Genomic DNA, 19,740 nt, shown 5'->3' with positions numbered 1-19,740 from the left:
GGTATCCTCACATGGGAGATTTAGCTCCTGCTTTTGGGGGGACAAGGCACGTCAGTGTCCTTTTTGCATTGGTTATTACTCACATAACTTTAATTCAAAATATTCTGCCAAAGTGGCATATTTTGGGGTGACATATTCTCTCCCCTTCACTAGCACAGCTTTTTTGTTTGGAATTTCTATAAGTGACCAGCGACCTTTAATGCCAAATGAATCCCCAATTTACATAACGCTGAATGAAACTAAGTAGTTTCTTTCTAGATGTTTCTGGTTGTAAGAGCTTGGAAGAATATGCTGAAAGTGTGTGCCTTTCTCACATATTTTTGGTGCTTCTACTTCACTGAATGCCTGTACCATATTTAATCTGCCTCCTTTTAACCTAGTGGTTTATTTATTTATTAATTTTTAATTAAAAATTTTTTTTAAAGATTTTATTTATTTGTCAGAAAGAGTGAGCACAAATAAGGGGAGTGTCAGGCAGAGAGAGAAGCAGACTCTCCATCAAGTAAGGAGCCTGATGTGGGACTGGATCCCAGGCCCCTGTGATCATGACCTGAGCCAAAGACAGATGCTTAATGGACTGAGCCACCCAGGCATCCCAACCTGTTGGGCAGTTTTAAAACTTGGTATTTCTTCATCAATTTATATGTATTTATATATCATATTATGTGAATTTATTGTGCTTATGCTATATGCTAGGGGTTATGGAAACACTGAAGGTACAAGGAAAAATAACCTATCCCTGCAGTCAACAAACTGAGTTTAGTAAAGACCACAGACAAGTAAATGGACAATTATATTGTATGAGCCATGGCAAACAAAGTGTTGGGAGGCAGGATAGCACAAAAGAAGGAACAGTAATTCAACTCTGGCTTGGAAAGTCAAGAAGGTTTCTCAGAGATGTGGTCTAAACCAAGATCTAAAAATCTTAGTAGGTGTTTTAAGGAGAATTGAGGTAAGAGCCCAAGTGTCTGCAAAATCGACAAGATTATTTCAGACTCGTCTCTTCCTCCCATTCATGTTTATTTGTTAAATTGAATTACCATTTAATTAATTTATTTGGGGAGATTGGTAAACAGAGCTGATATGCTTACCATTTAATAAGAAATTTTTGAAACTGAAAATGAGTCAAGAGAAGAAAAATGGCTATCAGGTTAGAGGCCGGATATCAGAACTTACTCCTGGGCCATTAGCTTCAGATCTGTGATTTTTAGGTTCCATTTCTTACAGCAGCTTGGGCTCAAGAGTGGCTTGAAATAATCAAACTGGCTTCAAGAAGACACTCAGGAGTTTCATCAGCATGAAACATCTTGCCCTGATTACCTATACCTGTCTCTTCCATTTTGTCCCTTAATGACAAGGTGGAAAGCCCTGATTCCTTCTGCTGAGCTATTTCCCTGGGCAAATTTCTTAAACGTTATAGGCATCATTTCTTCTATTAATAATATGGAAACATTCACCTACTTACTGGATTGTTGTAAGGAACACTTACATTAATTCTCAAAAACATAGCAATGCACATAATATGTGCTGAATTTATATAATTACTTTTACATGATTACAATTTATTTATTATTGTTATGAGTACTAGTAGTACTATATAGAAAGTGATCTCAATTCATACTTGAGCAGTCTACAGAAAAGTTCTCTCAAAATTTTTTTATTGTCTACACCAGTTACTAAATAAAAGTAAATTTGGGGGTGCCTAGGTGACTCGGTCAGTTAAATAGCTAACTCTTGGTTTTGGCTCAGGTCATGATCTCATGGATCCTGTGATTGGTCTCTGCCTAGAACTCCGTACTCAGCGCTCAAAGATTTTTTTCTCCCTCTGCTCCTCTCCCAACTCACATCCGCTCTCCCACTCTCTCTAAGATAAATAAATCTTTAAAAAAAGTAAAATTTAACATATATATTAAGCTTACATACCCATTTCATCTATTTTTATACTAATATATTTTTAAATTTAAAAATATACATTAAAATTAAGGCACCTGGGTGCTTAGTTGGTTAAGCATCCAACTCTTGATTTTGGCTCAGGTCATGATCTTGGAGTCCTGGGATTGAGCTTCACTTTACTCTACCTGCTTGGCGGAGTGTCTGCTTGAATTCTCTGTCCCCTCACCCTCTGACCCTCCCCCCCAATAAAAAAATAAATCACACACACACACACACACACACACATTATATTGAAATTACATTGAAATGTATCAGATTTAAAAATAAAAAATGAAAATTCTAATTTCTTTTCCTACACATTTTTCTTCCTTGATAACACCCATTACGGGGGCCTTAATTCAGATGTAGTCTCTTGTTTCAGAGCATCCATGCTGAACAAACCATTGCTAGTTATTTAAGAATTCTATATTCACAATTAATAGGCTATAAATATTTTGAAATGTGTGGGATATAGTGAAAAATGATCTCTTTCAGAGGGTTGTTGGTATTTAAGTCTCATTGGTGGTTAAACCAAAGTATAGGGTAGCTTTTCCTTGGACTAGATTGTACTTTTATTCTTTCAAAAGAACAAGTTGGAATTTTAGGAAACCAGTTGGCAGAGGACACCAGAGACTGGCCATGGGCTCTCTCTTTGCTATGTGAATGTCCAAATGATATCTGTATGTTGGTAATACTGCTGTAGTTTCTCTGTGTGGTAAGGGTAAATCTTAATCTATCTGAATCATGCTGGGCTCCAGAACTGGTAGAAGTCTTTGGTATTTGGATTCCTAATGATAACATGACACAGTGGTCATCTCTGCTCTAAGTTTCTCCAGGTTCCTATGAGCTACTGTTTTTGTAAGTCTTTTTATTTCAACTCTCTGGCAAGACTGTAGCCGAGGTATAATTGGTAGTAAAAACTCAGGAGACTTTTCAAACAAAACAAAAAACAAACAAGCAAACAAACAAACAAACAAAAAAACTGAGGAGACTTTTGCCCACGTGAAAAAGTAATATAATCTTCCTTTATGTTATTTGGAAATGAAGTGTGGAAGATGTTCATGTGTAACTTATTCTTCTTGGAACAACTGTGAACATACATTAAAGGAAAAGCACAGTGGCCTTTATTGTCATATTTTGCTTACCAAAATACTACAATATATTTCCATTCTCTATTCTCCTAAGGAGGAAGAAAAGATTGCTAGAGGGAAAGTAGCAAGATGCTCACGTTTCTCAGGATCCCTGATACACACTACAGATAGAGAAACTAGACTTTACTACCTTCTGTTGTAGGTGATGTGTACTTCATCAGAGCCAGATGTGACTTTGATTTCAGAGATATCAGGGTTAAAAAAAAAAAAAAAAGGATCAGCACAAGAGAGAATAAGAATTACACAGTAGTCACTAATTCATAGCAAACATCAACTCCTTCTGAATGGGAAATTCAACTCCTTCTGAATAGCAAAGATGTCCTGCTCTGCCTGTAGAGTCAATTGTTTGGTGATCAACATGGCAGCTCTCCAGGGAAATCTCCCTTACCATTATTCTCCATACTTCTGAGTTTGCTCTCTCAGAGGTTCATCTCAAATGTTCAAATTCAGGCTGAATCCCATTTTAGGGGACACAGCATGTATACCCTATGTGTCTCCTTGTGAGTCTGAAGGTGCGAGATGAGGGATATGTTTCTGATAAATGAGTATAATCAGACAGTAGCTACTTTATCATCTCACCTCCAAATCTATTAATTTATATGCATCTGTACCCATATTTCCTGCCTGTCCTCCAAGATTATGGATAAACACCCTTATCTGTGCCTGAGGCATTCCTTCTAGGTTTGTCTGCATCTCATCCCCTCTTGTCATATGAGGTGTAGGAGCCACTTTTTTTTTTTTTTTTTTGGTCCTCTCTACCTCATCATGTTCTCTCCCTATCCATGAATTATTCCCCGAAGGACACAAATACACTCTGATATCACCTCTTTAGTGAGTATATTATTTCTTCACTCTCCCTCCCAACTAAACTTCCTGAAATTGTTCTGTGTAGTTGCTGTCTCTATTTCCTTCCCTCCTCTCTTTAGCCCACTCCAAGATGACTTCTGTTCCAGACTCCTCCAAGAGCATAATTGTCGTGAGTGTCATCAGGGACCTGCAGATGGCCAGGCCAATAGTCCCTTTTCTCACTTGACTTAGCATCTCTCACTTGCTTCCACATCAGCATTGGACACCTTTCACCATATACTCTTTTGAAAATCCTTGCTCTTTGGTTTCTTTGCACTCCTTGGTTTTCTAAATGGAAGAGTGTTCGAAGGCTCCTTCTTCAGTCATTTCTCATGTCCACCTACCCACTCTCTCCTTAAATGACCTATTGAGTTTCATTGCTTTACATACAAACTATTTGGAAATAATTCATAAATATATATGTCATTTCTGATCCCTCCTGGAATTCTAAATAGGCGTATTCCACTGTCTGCTTACTATCATCACTTAGATCTCTTTTAAGCATCTCAAATTTAGTATAAACATCATGCTACTATTGATTATCTCAGCATTTTCATATAAACTGGCTTCTCTTGAGCTTTCCCATCTCAGTAAAGAGCACCGCACATAGCCAGCTTATACAACCTATCTATATTCTGTTGCTCACACATGACATCAAATACATTGTCAGGTTCTGTAAATTCTACCTTTACAACATATCCCAAACAGGTCTAATCATCATGATCTTTCACTTGAACAGCAATAGCTTCCCAAGTGGTCTCTCTAATGCAGTACCTGCACTTCTCACTGCTACCATCCATTCTCCACACATTAGTTGAAATAATGGAATGTCCATCAGACCATGTTCCTGTATATCTGCACCACGCTCCAAATCCTCAAAAAACTTTGCATCACACTTAGAATCAAATCCAAACTTTTTACTCCATTTAAAATGTCTACATGATGGTCTGACTCTTGCCTACCATACTGATCTCATCGCTTTTTACTGTCTTTTTACCCTTTGCCTGTCCCTTTATTTCTTACTCCCATCTTAGGGCCTTTACACTAACCATTCTCAGCTTAAAAGTCATCTCAGAGATGGTCCTCCACAGAGAGGTCTCCCTTGACATTTGGTCTAAGGATCACTTCTCTCAGAATAAATGAAAGATGATGGGATTGGGAGGGAGACAAACTATAAGAGACTCTTAATCTCACAAAACAAACTGAGGGTTGCTGGGGGGAGGGGGGTTGGGAGAAGGGGGTGGGATTATGGACATTGGGGAGGGTATGTGCTTTGGTGAGTGCTGTGAAGTGTGTAAACCTGGTGATTCACAGACCTGTATCCCTGGGGATAAAAATATATGTTTATAAAAATTAAAAAATTATAAATTAAAAAAAATGTAAAATATATAGAAAAAAAAAAAAAATAGACTCAAACATTAAAAAAAAAAAAAGGATCACTTCTCTCTCATTTCAGGCTTTTTTTTTTTTTTTTTTTTTTTATCTGTATCATTCTTACCTCTATCTGCATTTTTTCTTTTTTCTTTTTTTTTTTTTTGTTTTAACTCCAATTCTAGAAAGCAAGTTATGTGAGATCAGGGATTTTCATGTCTATATTAGTGTATCTATAGATCTTAGAAAAATTCTGGAATATGCTTTACAAAATATTCTTTGCTCATGACCCTACTGGTCTTCAAAGTTAACAATAGCAGACTGAGACTGTCTTGTGTTGCCATTTTCCTGGTTCTTTTCTATCATCTTATCTCTCTTTTTGGTGACTGATAGCTAGAAACGATCCTCTACTTTTAATGACTCATGTGGTTAGACTGGGCCCACTTTCATAATCCAGGATATTATCCCCACCTCAAGGCCCATAACCTTAATCACATCTGCAAAGTGCTGTTTGCCACGTAAGATAATATATTCCCAGGTTCCAGATGATTAAGGTTTGAATATCTTTGCAGGCAATTATTTAGCTTATAATAGCGCTTAAGACTCATACGTTTCCATACTCTCAGTTTCTGAACTTCTTCCAGAAACTCAAGTACGTATTCTTGGGGATCATATTACTATACAAATCCAGATGGTTTTAGGGCCTGAGTAGATGTACCTGCAGGTATCCTGCCTCAATGCCTGTCAATGAGTGTGTTGAGAAAGGTGGTGGGCTGACACAGAACAAGTATAACGATTAAAATGATCATTTGAAATGTTATTCTGCTTTTATTATTTTAAAAATACAATATTTAGAAAAATCATCTGCTACCTTTATATGAGGTGGCTTTTTATATCTAATTCTCAAAGCAACCTGGTAATTATGAAGATGAGTACTGCACAATGAAATTTAATTTCACCAGGATAATAACAAGAGAAAAAAATATTCTTTTATTTTCAAGGAAGATTGGAAATTACTCCTTCCCATCCTCCATTGCGGTTTCTAGGCTATGCTCCCATAATGGATTTTTATCTATTTTATAAGTAATTTCCTTAATATTTCAATGGTCACAGATAGTGAGGATTGCATGTCTCTTCAGGAAACATATATTTTATCAGTGCTGTCACAGTATAGAGTCTGAGAGCTTGTAGACTGATGTTTTTCCCCATTCTTGCTATCAGACACATAGCATAGAAATAAATGTGTTTGTCTATTTGAGACTTTAATGAAATTGAAAATGTAGTAACATTTTTCAATGTCAATAAACTCATTTTCTTGTTTAGATGCTAATGTTGGTTTTTCCTGAGGATTCCATCCTCTACTTGTGAGTCATGACATTTTTTCTATGTCCAAATGCTTGATTCCTGAAAATCACTTGAATTATGCTGTGTGGTTTTCAGCCCCAGAGAGGACTAGTTCTTTTTATGTTCCTAAAACCTATGATATGGGGTAAACAGATCAAAGTGGAAGAGTAAGGGTAGTGCTAGAGCTTTACCAAAAAATGTTTACCATGATTTCTGAGAGCATAGGCTCCCAACACTATGTTAGGAACTACGCAGGCACTATCTGTGTCTATACTTGTTTTCTGGTGCTATCTTTACTTCCATTTTAATGACGACAAAGTGAACTCTCAAAGAGGCAAAAACTTGCCTAGATTTTTACAGGAAGTATGTTAGGCATCTGACTCTAAAGCTTTGCCAGCTTCTACTTCCGCCTTCTCCATTCTCATTTTTCTACTGCATCCTGGGGTCAAGTACAAGGAAGGGAAAGATGTCCTATCTTTCACTCTCTTCCATCTCTGTTCATACTATCAACTTTAATTCTACAGTCCGGAAATACCACAGCACTTTCACTGGGCTAAGACTAGTTTCTGTTCCCATCTCCAGAGTGTCAAGGGTTTCTTTTTTTAAGAAGTCATGATACCAGATTTTGGTCAGTTCATACACTTTTGGGCCCTTTTGCCACTTACTATTTATTATTATTATTATTATTATTATTATTATTATTTTCCTTTCTCTCTTTGCCCCTCTTGTGCATATTCCTGTTTTAAACATCTGTTTTATTAGTAGGTTGTCTAATATCTTTTGAATACCTTCCCTATTTGAAGGACATTCCTTCCATTATGAGTCCTGGCTGCCAGAGGTGGAAACCAAGCCTTTTCCCTCATTCTCCTGGGCTGCCTGTGTCCAGGCAAGGGATCTGGGCCACACATCAGATACACCCATGAAAAGCTTCTTTGAATTTGGAAAGCAAAATACAAGTTTACTTTTCTGTTTTGGAAGAGTAAAATATACTGTCCTGGCCTGGTATGAGGGCTCTGTTCTAAGAAGTCCATAGGGACACAGGCTTCTTTTAGATAAAGACTTAACCAACCCTAAGAGTGACTAAACTTCACTGTGTCAGAAGCTGCCCCAGAATACTTCTGACTATCTCCCACTGGCCAAAGTCACATTCAGCTTCAAGAGAGAATGGAAGGGGTGACTGAGTGGCTCTGTCGTTAAGTGTCTGCCTTCTGGCTCAGGTCATGATCCCAGGATCCTGAGGTTGAGCTTCCCTGCCTAGCGGGAAGCCTGCTTCTCCCTTTCTTCTCCCTCTCCCATTCCCCCCTGTGTCTCTCTCTGTCAAATAAATAAAATCTAAAAAAGAAAAAAAAAAAGATGGGAAAGGTAGTTTTTACTCAGAGCAGCTGGTCATGTGACTCACTAAACATTCTATTACAATGGAAAGGGAGAATATATATTGGGTACAAACAGCAGCCTCTCCAATGGAAGGGAGCAATATGAGAATATAAAATTCGCTGAATCCACCTTTTGGCACGTGGTGATTCCCAGTGATTCCAAGCATTTGGTTCTTCAGAGGCATCTAATGTACAATCTTAAGCTTGGCAGGTACAAGCTGTGATTTTTTTTTTTTTTTCTTTTTGGATGAACTGAAATGTAGGTACCACATGATGACAGCAGTGGCTTTTTATAAGAGAGTGTACTGCCCTGAGCATTGCCCATGGCTGTGGCTCACTGCATCTCCTGGTGATCCTGTAAGCTAGCTAATACCCCTTGATCAATTATACTCTTACCAAAACAAACTAGAGTGAAGTCTGTGGTTTGAAAATAAGAACTATCTCCTTAGAAGTTTCTGCAGAAGGATGATTGTAATCTTCTGTTTTTCTTAAACTCGGCTAGCCAATAACATCTTCTACCTTTTGGAGTAAAAGTCAGTAAGCAGCAGCTTAAGTCATCCTTTCCATCACCTTAAAATTTCCTACTTTCATCAGCCTGCCCTCCCTTGTTGTTCCTTCCTGATGTGATAGGTCCCTGCTCCTTATCAGGCAGAAGTTCTCTAGCTTTGAGGTTGAATTCAAGCCTTCTTTTTCCTTTGTAAACACGCTCTAGGAGTGCCCTTTTCCCCTCCAACCGCAAATATACCTTAAATATTAAACCTCTTCCTCTCCTCTGGCTCTTTCCATGCAGTATGCAAACCAGCATGGGTTACTTCTAACATTGCTCTTTCACAGCCACTTCTCTAAGCTGCTATTCCATTTCTTCCACTTTGTCTTCCATTTCTTCACTCACTCACTCATTCAGTCCTAAGCCTCTTACAATCTGGCCTCTATGAACCCACCAATTTGCTAAAACTATTTTCTCAAGTCATTCACAAACCTCTAATAAATATCCAAATATAAATATTCTTTCTTAGTATCTCCCTGTTCTTTATCATACTGGCACTGAGGAAAAGCACCCTTTTCTTAAAAATTAAGTCTTCTCCTTGATTGGTGGATAAGGATTACTATGATTCTTTTAATTTGCCCTTAACAATTAATCATTCACCCCCATTAACTCTTTCTTTTTAACATCACCTCTAAATCCTCATCACCAACTATGTAAACCTCCACTGCATTTTGTGCTCCCCGTGGAATCACCCTTCACTGATTGGCTCAGGTCACGTTTCCCTCTCCTCTTATCCACGCATACCATTCTGCTGATTATGCCCCATGAATGTTTCTCAGTTTTCCTTTAAATCCCTCAGTGGTTTCTCCTTACTCTCCAATTAAATCCCAAGCCCCATAACATGACTTATGATCGGACTCTATTTGCCTTTCCCTCTGTCTCTTAAGAGAAATCACCCCTTCCATGGGCTCATCATCTTTTCTCTTGCCCTTGAGAATCTTAAACATTCCCTTCCCTCTACCTTGGATGATATTTTTCTTACTCTTGACTTGAGTAATTCTTATTCCTCCTTTAGGTTTTCAGCTTAGGTGTCACTTTCTCTGAAGCCTTTCTGGTCCTCTCCCTACTTTGTCTCATATACTTCCATATTATAGCACTTAACACCATATATTAGAATTGCCTCTTTGTTGCTTTATATTTCTAACGAGACATTAATGCCTCTGAGGAAAGTAATTGCATTATTTTCATTCACCATCATGTTCACAGTGCTCAACAAATACTTGTTAAACTTGTGAATCCATTGCCTCTTTCTGTCTCATAAATGTAGGAGTTACCAAAGTCCTATCTTTGGTTTCATGTAAAGTGAATCTTAGAAACTAATGACAGCATCGGAGCTTTCTCTCTCTTTATACTTTGTGTGCTGCCAGGAGCCCCAGACATACTTTCTACATGCTTAGCCTCCTCAAGCTATTTACCTCCACAGACTTATCTCCTTCCTTGCACTCCATCCAGTCTCTGTCATACTACACGTCTTCTCATTGCAACAAATGACCATATCATTATCTTCTCTAATTTGAGTTTTTGAGCATGTTATCACCTCTGCCTATAATAATGTGAATAATTCCTTCTCATACTTCATCTCTGATAAAACTTCCTTGAGTTATCAAGACTAGTTTCAGTCTCCCTTTGAAGTCATCCGGTAGCTAATATATGCTTATCCATATCAGAAACAGATGGCACTTTATTTTAATTACCTTGTCAAGTTTTCTCAGCTGTGTTTTCTTCATTGTCTTTTTTCCAGTATGTAGCACAACAACTGGAACATTATAAATGATATATATAGTATATATCATACATACATATGTATCATACATGTATAATATATACATACATACACATATATATGCATATATAATATATATCATTCATATATGTACATATACATGTATATCATACATATATATGATATATCATACATATATACATATACATACATATATAATATATATCATACATATATATGTTATATATATATATATGTGACTGGTTTACTACATTTTTTTACTTGAGGATTTTAATGTCAATATTCCTAAATAAACTCAGAAACTCTCTCACTCAACTTATACCACGTTAATACTGCATTATAAAACATACCAAAACTAGGCAGCTTAAAATACCAAGATCTTATCCTTCTATCATGAGTTTGTAGATCTTCAGCTCAGTTTGATTAGGATTCCAGGCTCTGGGCTCTAGGATCCAGATAGGGTTCTGATGTGCTACACATAATTTTCATACTCTTGAGACCAGTAACCATCTGGCCATTTTCTTCTTGTAATGAATGTCAGAAGTCCCAAAGCCAAGCTAAAATCCTACAAACATATTTAAGACCTCTGCCTGTGTCACATCTACTAACTTTCCAAGCTCAGTATCAACAAGGCAAGGAAATTTACTCTTCTTGCAGTGGGAGTGGCAGGGGAGTTAATATTTGCTGAACAGTAATCTAAACCACCACAAATTCTGCTAAAGAACACTGGCAAGAATTGATATTGGGCTTTCTTTATTGTGATAATAAGCAAAAAATAAGATTAAATATCCCCAGTATAATAATGCTCTTAGCACTTTTTTTGCTTCTCAGTTTCCAGTTTGTTCACTGAGGATTCTTTGGAATGTTAGTAAAGTGATGAAAACAAAGATTCAGACACACAAAAACTTAAAAAACAACAACAACAACAAAAATCAGATATGTTGCCTGGGTCTTCAAATAAACTTATTATGATCTGGAGTAACATCATATAATCTCAAAAATTTAGACATGTAATTGATCTGCCCAGTCAAAATATAAAAATGAGATCAAAATCAGTACAAGTTAGGTTTAGAAAATACTAAATTTGAACATAAAGCCAAAAATCTCAATCTATCTCTCTTCACAGGTTCTCCTTTGTACAAATTTATTGCCTTCGTGTAGCTGAATTTGTTTTTGCCCTTTTTCTGTGATGAGGGTGAACGGTAGTGGGGATGGTTTTTAATGGTTTGAGAAATACAGAGATACTATCATTGCACATGCCATTCTAGGTAACTTTTGATACAAAGATACCTGAATATTATAGTTAGAATCCATTCTACTTGTTGATAATTGTGAGATATCCATTAACACCAATAAAATTACCCAACATCTTTGCCAAATACTGATCAGGGTATAGAGATGAAGAAAATACTTTTAAAAACTGTATTTGGAAAAAATGTTGACTTTTAACCATTCTGTTCTACAGGAAAAATGTCCACATAACATACTTGCTCATTTTTAGAATAGGAGTTGGTGCTAAGAAAAACTTTACAGAGCATCAGCTAGTCAGTCCATACCATGGAGAGCTATTCTAGGCCAAGATAAATCTATTACATCAGATGATCAATTCTGCCAAAGCAGCATTGCAGTTAGAAAGAGCTTCATTTCTTGAGTGATTAGAGACAGACAAATTAAAACACAATGAGATACCAACAGTTAGCAAAGATCTGTAGAACTGGAGTTTCTATAAATGGCTGGTATGAAGATAAAGTTCGTACAACTGCCTTTGGAAAAAACAAATAGTACCAGCTAAAATTAAATGAGCACACACTCTGTGACTCCTCTATTAATACTCCAGATTATAGACCCAACAAAAATAAGTACTTACAATTACTCAAAACCAGGTACAAAAACCTTTGTAGCAACATAATTCATGCTATCCTCACTGACAGCAATTTATCTCTCAATCTAGAGAAGAACAGGTTAATCATGATACAGTCATAGAAAATGCTGCTATGACAATACAACACCAAAAAATAAGCTAATGTTACTGTAAGGGCCTATTTAGCCAGAGCAATTCCATCTGGTTAAACAGTGATTTTGTTGTTAGTGCAGTAAAATTTAAACAGACCCCCCCAACCCCCTTCCCGGGAACTTAAAAACAAGCCTGGTAAACCAGCCCCAGGTAACAAAGCCCAAATACAAGGGCAGGTCAGGCCAAGTGGAGACATCCAATCAGTGGGGCGCACATACTGTCTCCCTAGCTACCAAGGAGTGTGGGTCCCGCCTTTTGGGCATCAATTCTGACCAAGGTGTTAGGCTAGTTCAAACATATACTAGGGTAAATTGTAATTCAATTGGCCACCCGTGTGTGACCTAACATGACTGCACAGCTTTTTCCGTATGTTGCAATCTCATTGGCCACCTGTGTATGGCCAGGCTCAATCACATGGCCTTTGCTCTATAAAAGTGAGTCTGTGAGGCTGGGAGAGGTAGCCTCTTTGCAAGAGATGGCCCGGGACAGTCGGTTTGATTCTCCATGCTTGGCGCGAAATAAAGCTTTGCTTGACCTTCGCTTTGTATCAGTCTTGCTCCTTTGATTAGGGACCCAACAGTTACATGCAATAACACTGACATATATCAGAAATATAATGTAAAATGAAAGTCAGAACACAGAAGAATGCATACTGCATGGTTTTATGGATGTCACATTTGAAAGCAGATCAAACTAATCTGGTAGTCAGTCACTGAAGGGAGCAATAAGAGAGCTTTGAAGCACTGGGTATCTATTTCTTCACCTGGGTAGGAGGAACACAGGTGCATTCACTTGGTGCTATCCCATCACTCAGACATGCCTTTATAATGTATGGATTTTTCTAGGTGATTGTTTTACTTGAACAGAAATCTGCTAATTAGGAAAAAGAGTAAATAAACCAAAACAATCCCCAGATATGCACTGTGTTGGGTGCTTTCATAGTTTATATAGCTTTTCATTCTCACGTCTAATCTGTGAAGCATATATCCTTATTTCAAGGTGTAGAAGATGAATGTGAGGCTCAGAAATGTGCTGACAATACCAAGTTTATATAATACCTTGTCGCTCTCACAAAAATTCCCCAATACTGGTGTCTGGGTCCTCTCTCTCAATTTTCCCTTTAGAATCTGTTTTTAGAAAAGCATATTAGAAGATGTGGGAAGAGTGGTGGACCAGATTTGACCTATGGGCTGTATTTGCTACCTCTGCAATAAGTGAAAGACATGGGTATGCTGTGATTGGGATCTGATTTTGAACTCCAGTTCTGCCATTTACTATGTACCCCTGCTGTTCTTGATTTAAATTGGGAAAAATACTGTGTTCAGGGGGCCAGAGAAAATACTGAATGATATGATGCATATAAAGCTTTTGACATGGAGCTTTGTTAATATATTTTCATTTTGAAATTCCCTTATAGAATGGATACCATTAAGTAAAGTAGCAAGATTAGGGAATGGTAATGAATCCCTCTTGTGATAACATGTTAGATGTCAGAGAGCCATTCAGCAGATGTTCAACAAGCAACAGGAAATATGGATATATACTTCCAGGATAGGGGGCAGAGAAGGGGTGAGTTGGAATTTTAATTTGGTGGATCAGGGTTTGCCTTACCAAGAAAGTATCCTCTGAGCAAATACTTAAATGAGTTGAGAAATTGGCCCTGGGGGTATATGTGGGAAAAAGTTCTGGACAGAAGAAACACCAGTACATTAGACTTGAGAGGAAGCATACTTGAAATGTTCAGCCAATACCTGGGAGGTCAGCATACCTGCAACAGAATAAAAAAGTAGGAAATTATAGGAGATGAGGTTAGAGAAGTAAGCAGGAAACGAGTCATGTGGTATCTTGCAAGACTGGGTTTTTGCCCAGATCCATGACATGTGATTTCCATTCTAAAAGTATATCTCTGCTATGAAGGGAAAGTCTATAGTGGGCAAGGAAGGACATGAGGACACCAGTTAGGAATCCAAGTGAGTTTGGTCATCCAAGTGAGACCTATTGGTAGCTCTCGCCAAGGTCACATCAGTGGAGGTGGTGAGAAATGGTCTTGTTCCAGATACATTTAAGATAGAGGCTAAAGGGTTTGCTGGTAGATTGTTTGTTCAATGGATTTAGAGTATGTAATAGAGAGAGAGAGGGGTCAGGGATGACTCCAAGTTGGAGGTGGACTAGATTATATCTAAGATCTCTCTCCTTCCCTCTTTTAGCAGCAGCAGCAGCAGCAGAGAGAGAATCTGAAGCAGGCTTCATGCTCAGTGCAGAGCCCGACCCAGGGCTTGATCTCAAGACCCTGAGATCATGACCTGAACCAAATTCAAGAGTTGGATGCTTAAGTTGACTGAGCCACCTAGGCACCCCTGAGGATAAGAATGGTTCTTCAGGTTTTACCACAATAACTGGGAACAAAATATTTAGAAATTATTCCACAGCATTGGTCACTAAAGACTTGAATGAAGGCTCTAAGAAATTGTAGCCCAGGTGTGATTTGGGGCAGATTTGTCATTCACTGTGAATCTGACCGTCTGAGATAAGGAGCTCAGTTCAGTCCCCTCTTTACAGGACTTCTCTAAGGCACTCAGAAATGATCCCCTGTAGCTTTATCTCTTTAACTCTTGATTACCAAACGTTCAGCTTTGGGGCCTGTTTGGAGAATGTGATGTTGTTTGTTAGTTTATTTTCATCATCAGTAAATTGCTGATCCCTGCCAGAGTTCACTGTAACAGCCAACCACGCCGTCTTCAAAATAATTCACATCAATAACATGAATTTAAAAGCCCTCTCATACCTTTCTTGGCAGGTACAAAACTGCTGACTCACACACCTTTCTCTGTTGAGTGTGTTTAACTTCCTATCGCAGCTTAATAGTTTCATTGCAAAACAAAGACTGGAATTGGAAAGCGCAGGGAGAAAGTGCAAGAGGTGAAATGAAAGTTTCAATCTATGTTACCATATATGGGAATCTTAAATTACCTCTAAATAATACACAAGCTATGACATAAGGCTGAAATGAACCTGTGATAGAATGTCTTATCCAAACTCAACTTCCCATCTTTTCTCTTAGAAAGGATAAGAAGAACAAACTCACTTTGTGGCGTGTTTTCCAATTACGGCATATCTATTTCAACCTCAAACTTGTCACTTATGTTTCTGGATGACATCATTTAAGCCAAAACACTGGCTCTTTACAATTGAGTCATGATATTATTAAATCAGTTGCCTTTCCTGGAACAAAGTTCAGTGTGTTATAATTACAGCCTCGGTTTTTCAAGCATCCCAAATTATCAAGTTCATGAAAAGTAGTAGTCAATTTCTGGCAGCTGTACAGTGAAAGTCCCCCACCCCCACCACCTCTACTCTGGGGCAAGATTATAAAATGAGCAAGTAAAGTCAAGGGAAAATCACATGCATTGCCATTTTCTAAAAATGATGCTTACAAGCCTACGGCTGGCTGGTGTTTTTGCTCTAGGGATGGAGTAAGTGTGAGTTCACTGTGTCCTTGTATCAATGGTTTATACCCAAGCGTCTAGGCTGATTACACTTCTGTCTGCCTTCTAAGCATTTTCCTTTCCTATGTTGTCCCCCAGACATAGCTTCTAGGGATTTTCTTCTTTCTTTAATTCAGCCTCCTCCCTACCTGACACCTGCTCTCTTACGGTATCCCTTTCCCACCCATTTATTCCCTTCTGCCTTACGAACCCACTCTCCCTCACAGTCGCCCTTCCCTCTAATTTCCACTAGATTCTAAGACTGTATAACAGGAGCTCCTAACATTGACGGCACACTAGAATCACCTGTGTGATTATTTCTACCATACTAGTTTACTGTGGCAGTAGTTTCATGTCTGTTATTACTCATTTTTTAAAATTTAATTTTTTTTTTCAGTGATCTGTAACTCATTGTTTATGCACCACGTCCAGTGCTCCATACAATATGTGCCCTCCTTGGTGTTACTCATTTTCAAAAATCTCTAATGACATTTAGAAAGGCTATGGTAGACTTTTGGCATTAAGAAACTGACTTGGGGTGCCTGGGTGTCTCTATGGGTTAAAGCCTCTGCCTTCGACTCAGGTCATGATCCCAGGGTCCTGGGATCGAGCCCTGCATCGGGCTCTCTGCTCGGCGGGGAGCCTGCTTCCTCCTCTCTCTGACTGCCTCTCTGCCTACTTGTAATCTCTGTCTGTCAAATAAATAAATAAAATTAAAAAAAAAAAAAAGAAAGAAACTGACTTGGGGTGCCTGGGTGTCTCAGTGGGTTAAAGCCTCTGCCTTTGGCTCAGGTCAGGGATCCTGGGTCCCTGGGATTGAGCCCCACACCAGGCTCTCTGCTCAGCAGGAAGCCTGCTTCCCCCTCTCTCTCTCTGCCTGCCTCTCTGCCTACTTGTGATCTCTATCTGTCAAATAAATTTAAAAATCTTAAAAAAAAGAAAAGAAAAGAAAAGAAACTGACTCAGGCAGGCAAGAGGCAACCAGTAACAAAGTATCCAGAGGATTGTGAAGATTTTCTCTCAGAGCCAGATGTCCAAATAAGAGTAGGAAAACCATAAGAAGATCAATAAAGTTTGAGGTAAGAAGGAGAAATTGATATTGATGTTTAGGGTAGGTGGGTGAGCACAAATTAAACAGAGTGACTGGTATGGATCCCCATAAAATAAGCATACTGAACACTTCTGGGATGATGCTTCTCTTGAAGTCTCAGGCTTGTTAAGGATTTTTCCCCTTGCCACGTGAAGACAGAATCATAGTGCTGGTTGGAACAGAAGCATTGGGCAATTCACATATTCACCAAGGAAAATCTGAACTGTAGACATCAAAGATGGATTTCATCTTAAGTCATGAGTGCTCCAATCCAGGTGGATCTTAGACCAGGCTAGAGTGAAGGGTTAGATCTAGCCTCTGTCCATGGATGGTGGGCCAGAGGTATGTTCTGGGTGTTTGAACTTTGGCTATTTTACCACCACTCACTCAGAGTTCAGTCAGCTCCTTGACTTGGGAGACATGACTCCCGACTCAAGATTTGGATTCAAACTCCAGGATCTTTATGAAAGTTTGTGAGCTCAAACCAGCACCGTGAGCTGGTCAGGCAGTTTTACAGAGGAAAAGCGGTGCTACTTTAGCAAGGTTCATTCCTGAATTCATGTTTTCTCCATGGTCACTGAGGACCTAATTTTGTATTTTTTCCCCCATCTTTGGTGTTTTGCATTTCTGGGGATGACCCCGTAAGACTTTGGTATAATTGGCAGTGAAATGGGATTCAGAATGCTCCGATTTTAGTAGGCTCTGTCACTACCAATGTACATTTAGGTCAGTATTATAAGTATCAATTTCAGAATGGGGAAGTGATACCATGTTCATTTTGCCCTTGAATTGCAATATAAATCCAGATGAAACTCAAATACAAACTATAAGAAGAAATACAGGTAGAAACTTTCCACTTACCCATTCATTCACTCTTTGAGTTAATTAAGCCCCATTGTGTGTCAAGGAGAGCTAAGCTCTGGGGCTACCAGTCAAGTGAGATGATGATGATGATGATGATGGCGATTCAAATATAAATAAGAAATTATTCTGACAAATATAAGTTACAAATCTGGCATAGGAAGTAAAGAAGTATGTGGTTCATATGATATGTGGGATCCAACCTCCTTATGGTATCATTTAGCTAAGCTATGCAGAATGAAAAGAATTTAACCAGGAAAAAAGGGTAAGCAAGAGAATTTCAGTGACTAAAAACAGTATAGGTCAGGAGAGAGAGCATGCCCCATAGAAAGGACCACCACCAAGCCAATGTGTCTGGGGAGGAGGACGAGGTAGTTGAAGATGAGGCTTGAAAGGCAGGCATGGAACAGATAATGCATTGCTCTGCTGATCATGATAAGGAGGTTTGGCTTTAACCTAAGGGCAATGAAGTTTTAGAGCAGATCATAGGAGGGAGGGAAGTGATATGGTTGGATTTGCATTTTGAGACCATCCCTCGTACAGATACTTGACCACATTTCTTTTCTTATTCCTTCATTTTATTTTTCATGGACCCCACTTAAAATCCTTTTGTTTACTCTGGAGGGATGGTTAATGCCCTTGGAACTTAAAATATTTGGCATACTTTGTACTTAAATTTGAATTTCCCCATTTACCAATGGTATAATCTTGCAAAAGGTATTTATTCTTTTCTAAGTCTCCATTCTCTAGAAAGTGGGGATGAGAATTCTTCTCATAGAGTTTCCTATGGACAAATGAAATATTATTTGTGCAATTTCTGGCACATTATAAGTCAATAAATGCTAGTATTCTCAACCATGGTCTCTGATAATTTACTCCTCTTATAACCACATTTTTCAAATATGATGCATTTTAGCTTTCTTTTTTTCTTGTTAATAAGAGGGTGGCAATGAATTATCAATTACCAGTGGAAGATGCTATATCACTAACTTCTTATGGAGGGCATGAATTTGGAGCACATCATTAACATTTGTTTCTTATCACTTCTAAAACTAATACCTAGGCTCTGAGTTAATTCATTTAGCAATAGTTTACCTGAAGTCAGGAATTAATATCATTATCCTTTTAGGATTTTGCCAAGCTGAATATAAAATGATCCTAGGCTCCAAAGAAAAAAGGGTTAAGCATGAGTAAGTTTAAACCATGTTGGTACCACCATTCATAGTAGCCAGGCGGTTCAGACAATCTTCTGCTGGATGACTCTTATCTTTTCAAGTGGATGCAATGACCCCATATAAAGCAGATGTAGTTGGTTTTACAGCTTTGAAAAACAATTCACCCTACCCAATAAGCTGTTGGGTGTGTGATGATTTCAGTAATCAGGTTCCAGGAATTATTTTAAATGAAAATGGTCACTTTTGAGTAAGACTCATTGTTAGGTAGGTCTGACCTACAAAGAGTAAAAACATCAAAATTCATTTGGGGGAAAAATTAAGATTCCCCTCACAGTCTCAAAGCTTTCTTCTCTAATCATGGTGCAGACACTATCAGTGAACAGAGAATCTTTGTATTATTTCCAAGTTTCTCCCATTGTCAGTCACTGTGACAAAGCGCTGGCCAACCTGACACAATGATGAATCACTCCAGACATTGAGTTTTCACGCGGCTGTCGAGGGTTCTCAGTAGACTCTGTTGTCTGGAAATGCTACAGACCAGCACCGGGTGCTCTGTTCAAGAACAAACCTGGGATTTGGTAGAAATAAACAGATACTTTTTTAAGGAAAAGAGATGTGTAATAAACATGTACTGTCTGTTTTTACCATGTTTTCATGTTGCTATTGATTTAAATGCCTACCTATTAGAGCAAGTCCTCACTTTCCAAACCCCTTCTTGTTGGTTCTCTGCTGAAATGAATTAGATTTGAGAGCACACAGAGAAGTTTAAATATTAAATAAATGTCTTGTTTATTGTTTTCAGCTATA

The sequence above is a fragment of the Mustela lutreola genome, chromosome 3, assembly GCF_030435805.1.
Source record: "Mustela lutreola isolate mMusLut2 chromosome 3, mMusLut2.pri, whole genome shotgun sequence".
NCBI classification, from domain to species: domain Eukaryota; kingdom Metazoa; phylum Chordata; class Mammalia; order Carnivora; family Mustelidae; genus Mustela; species Mustela lutreola.
This window is presented reverse-complemented; position numbering follows the sequence as displayed.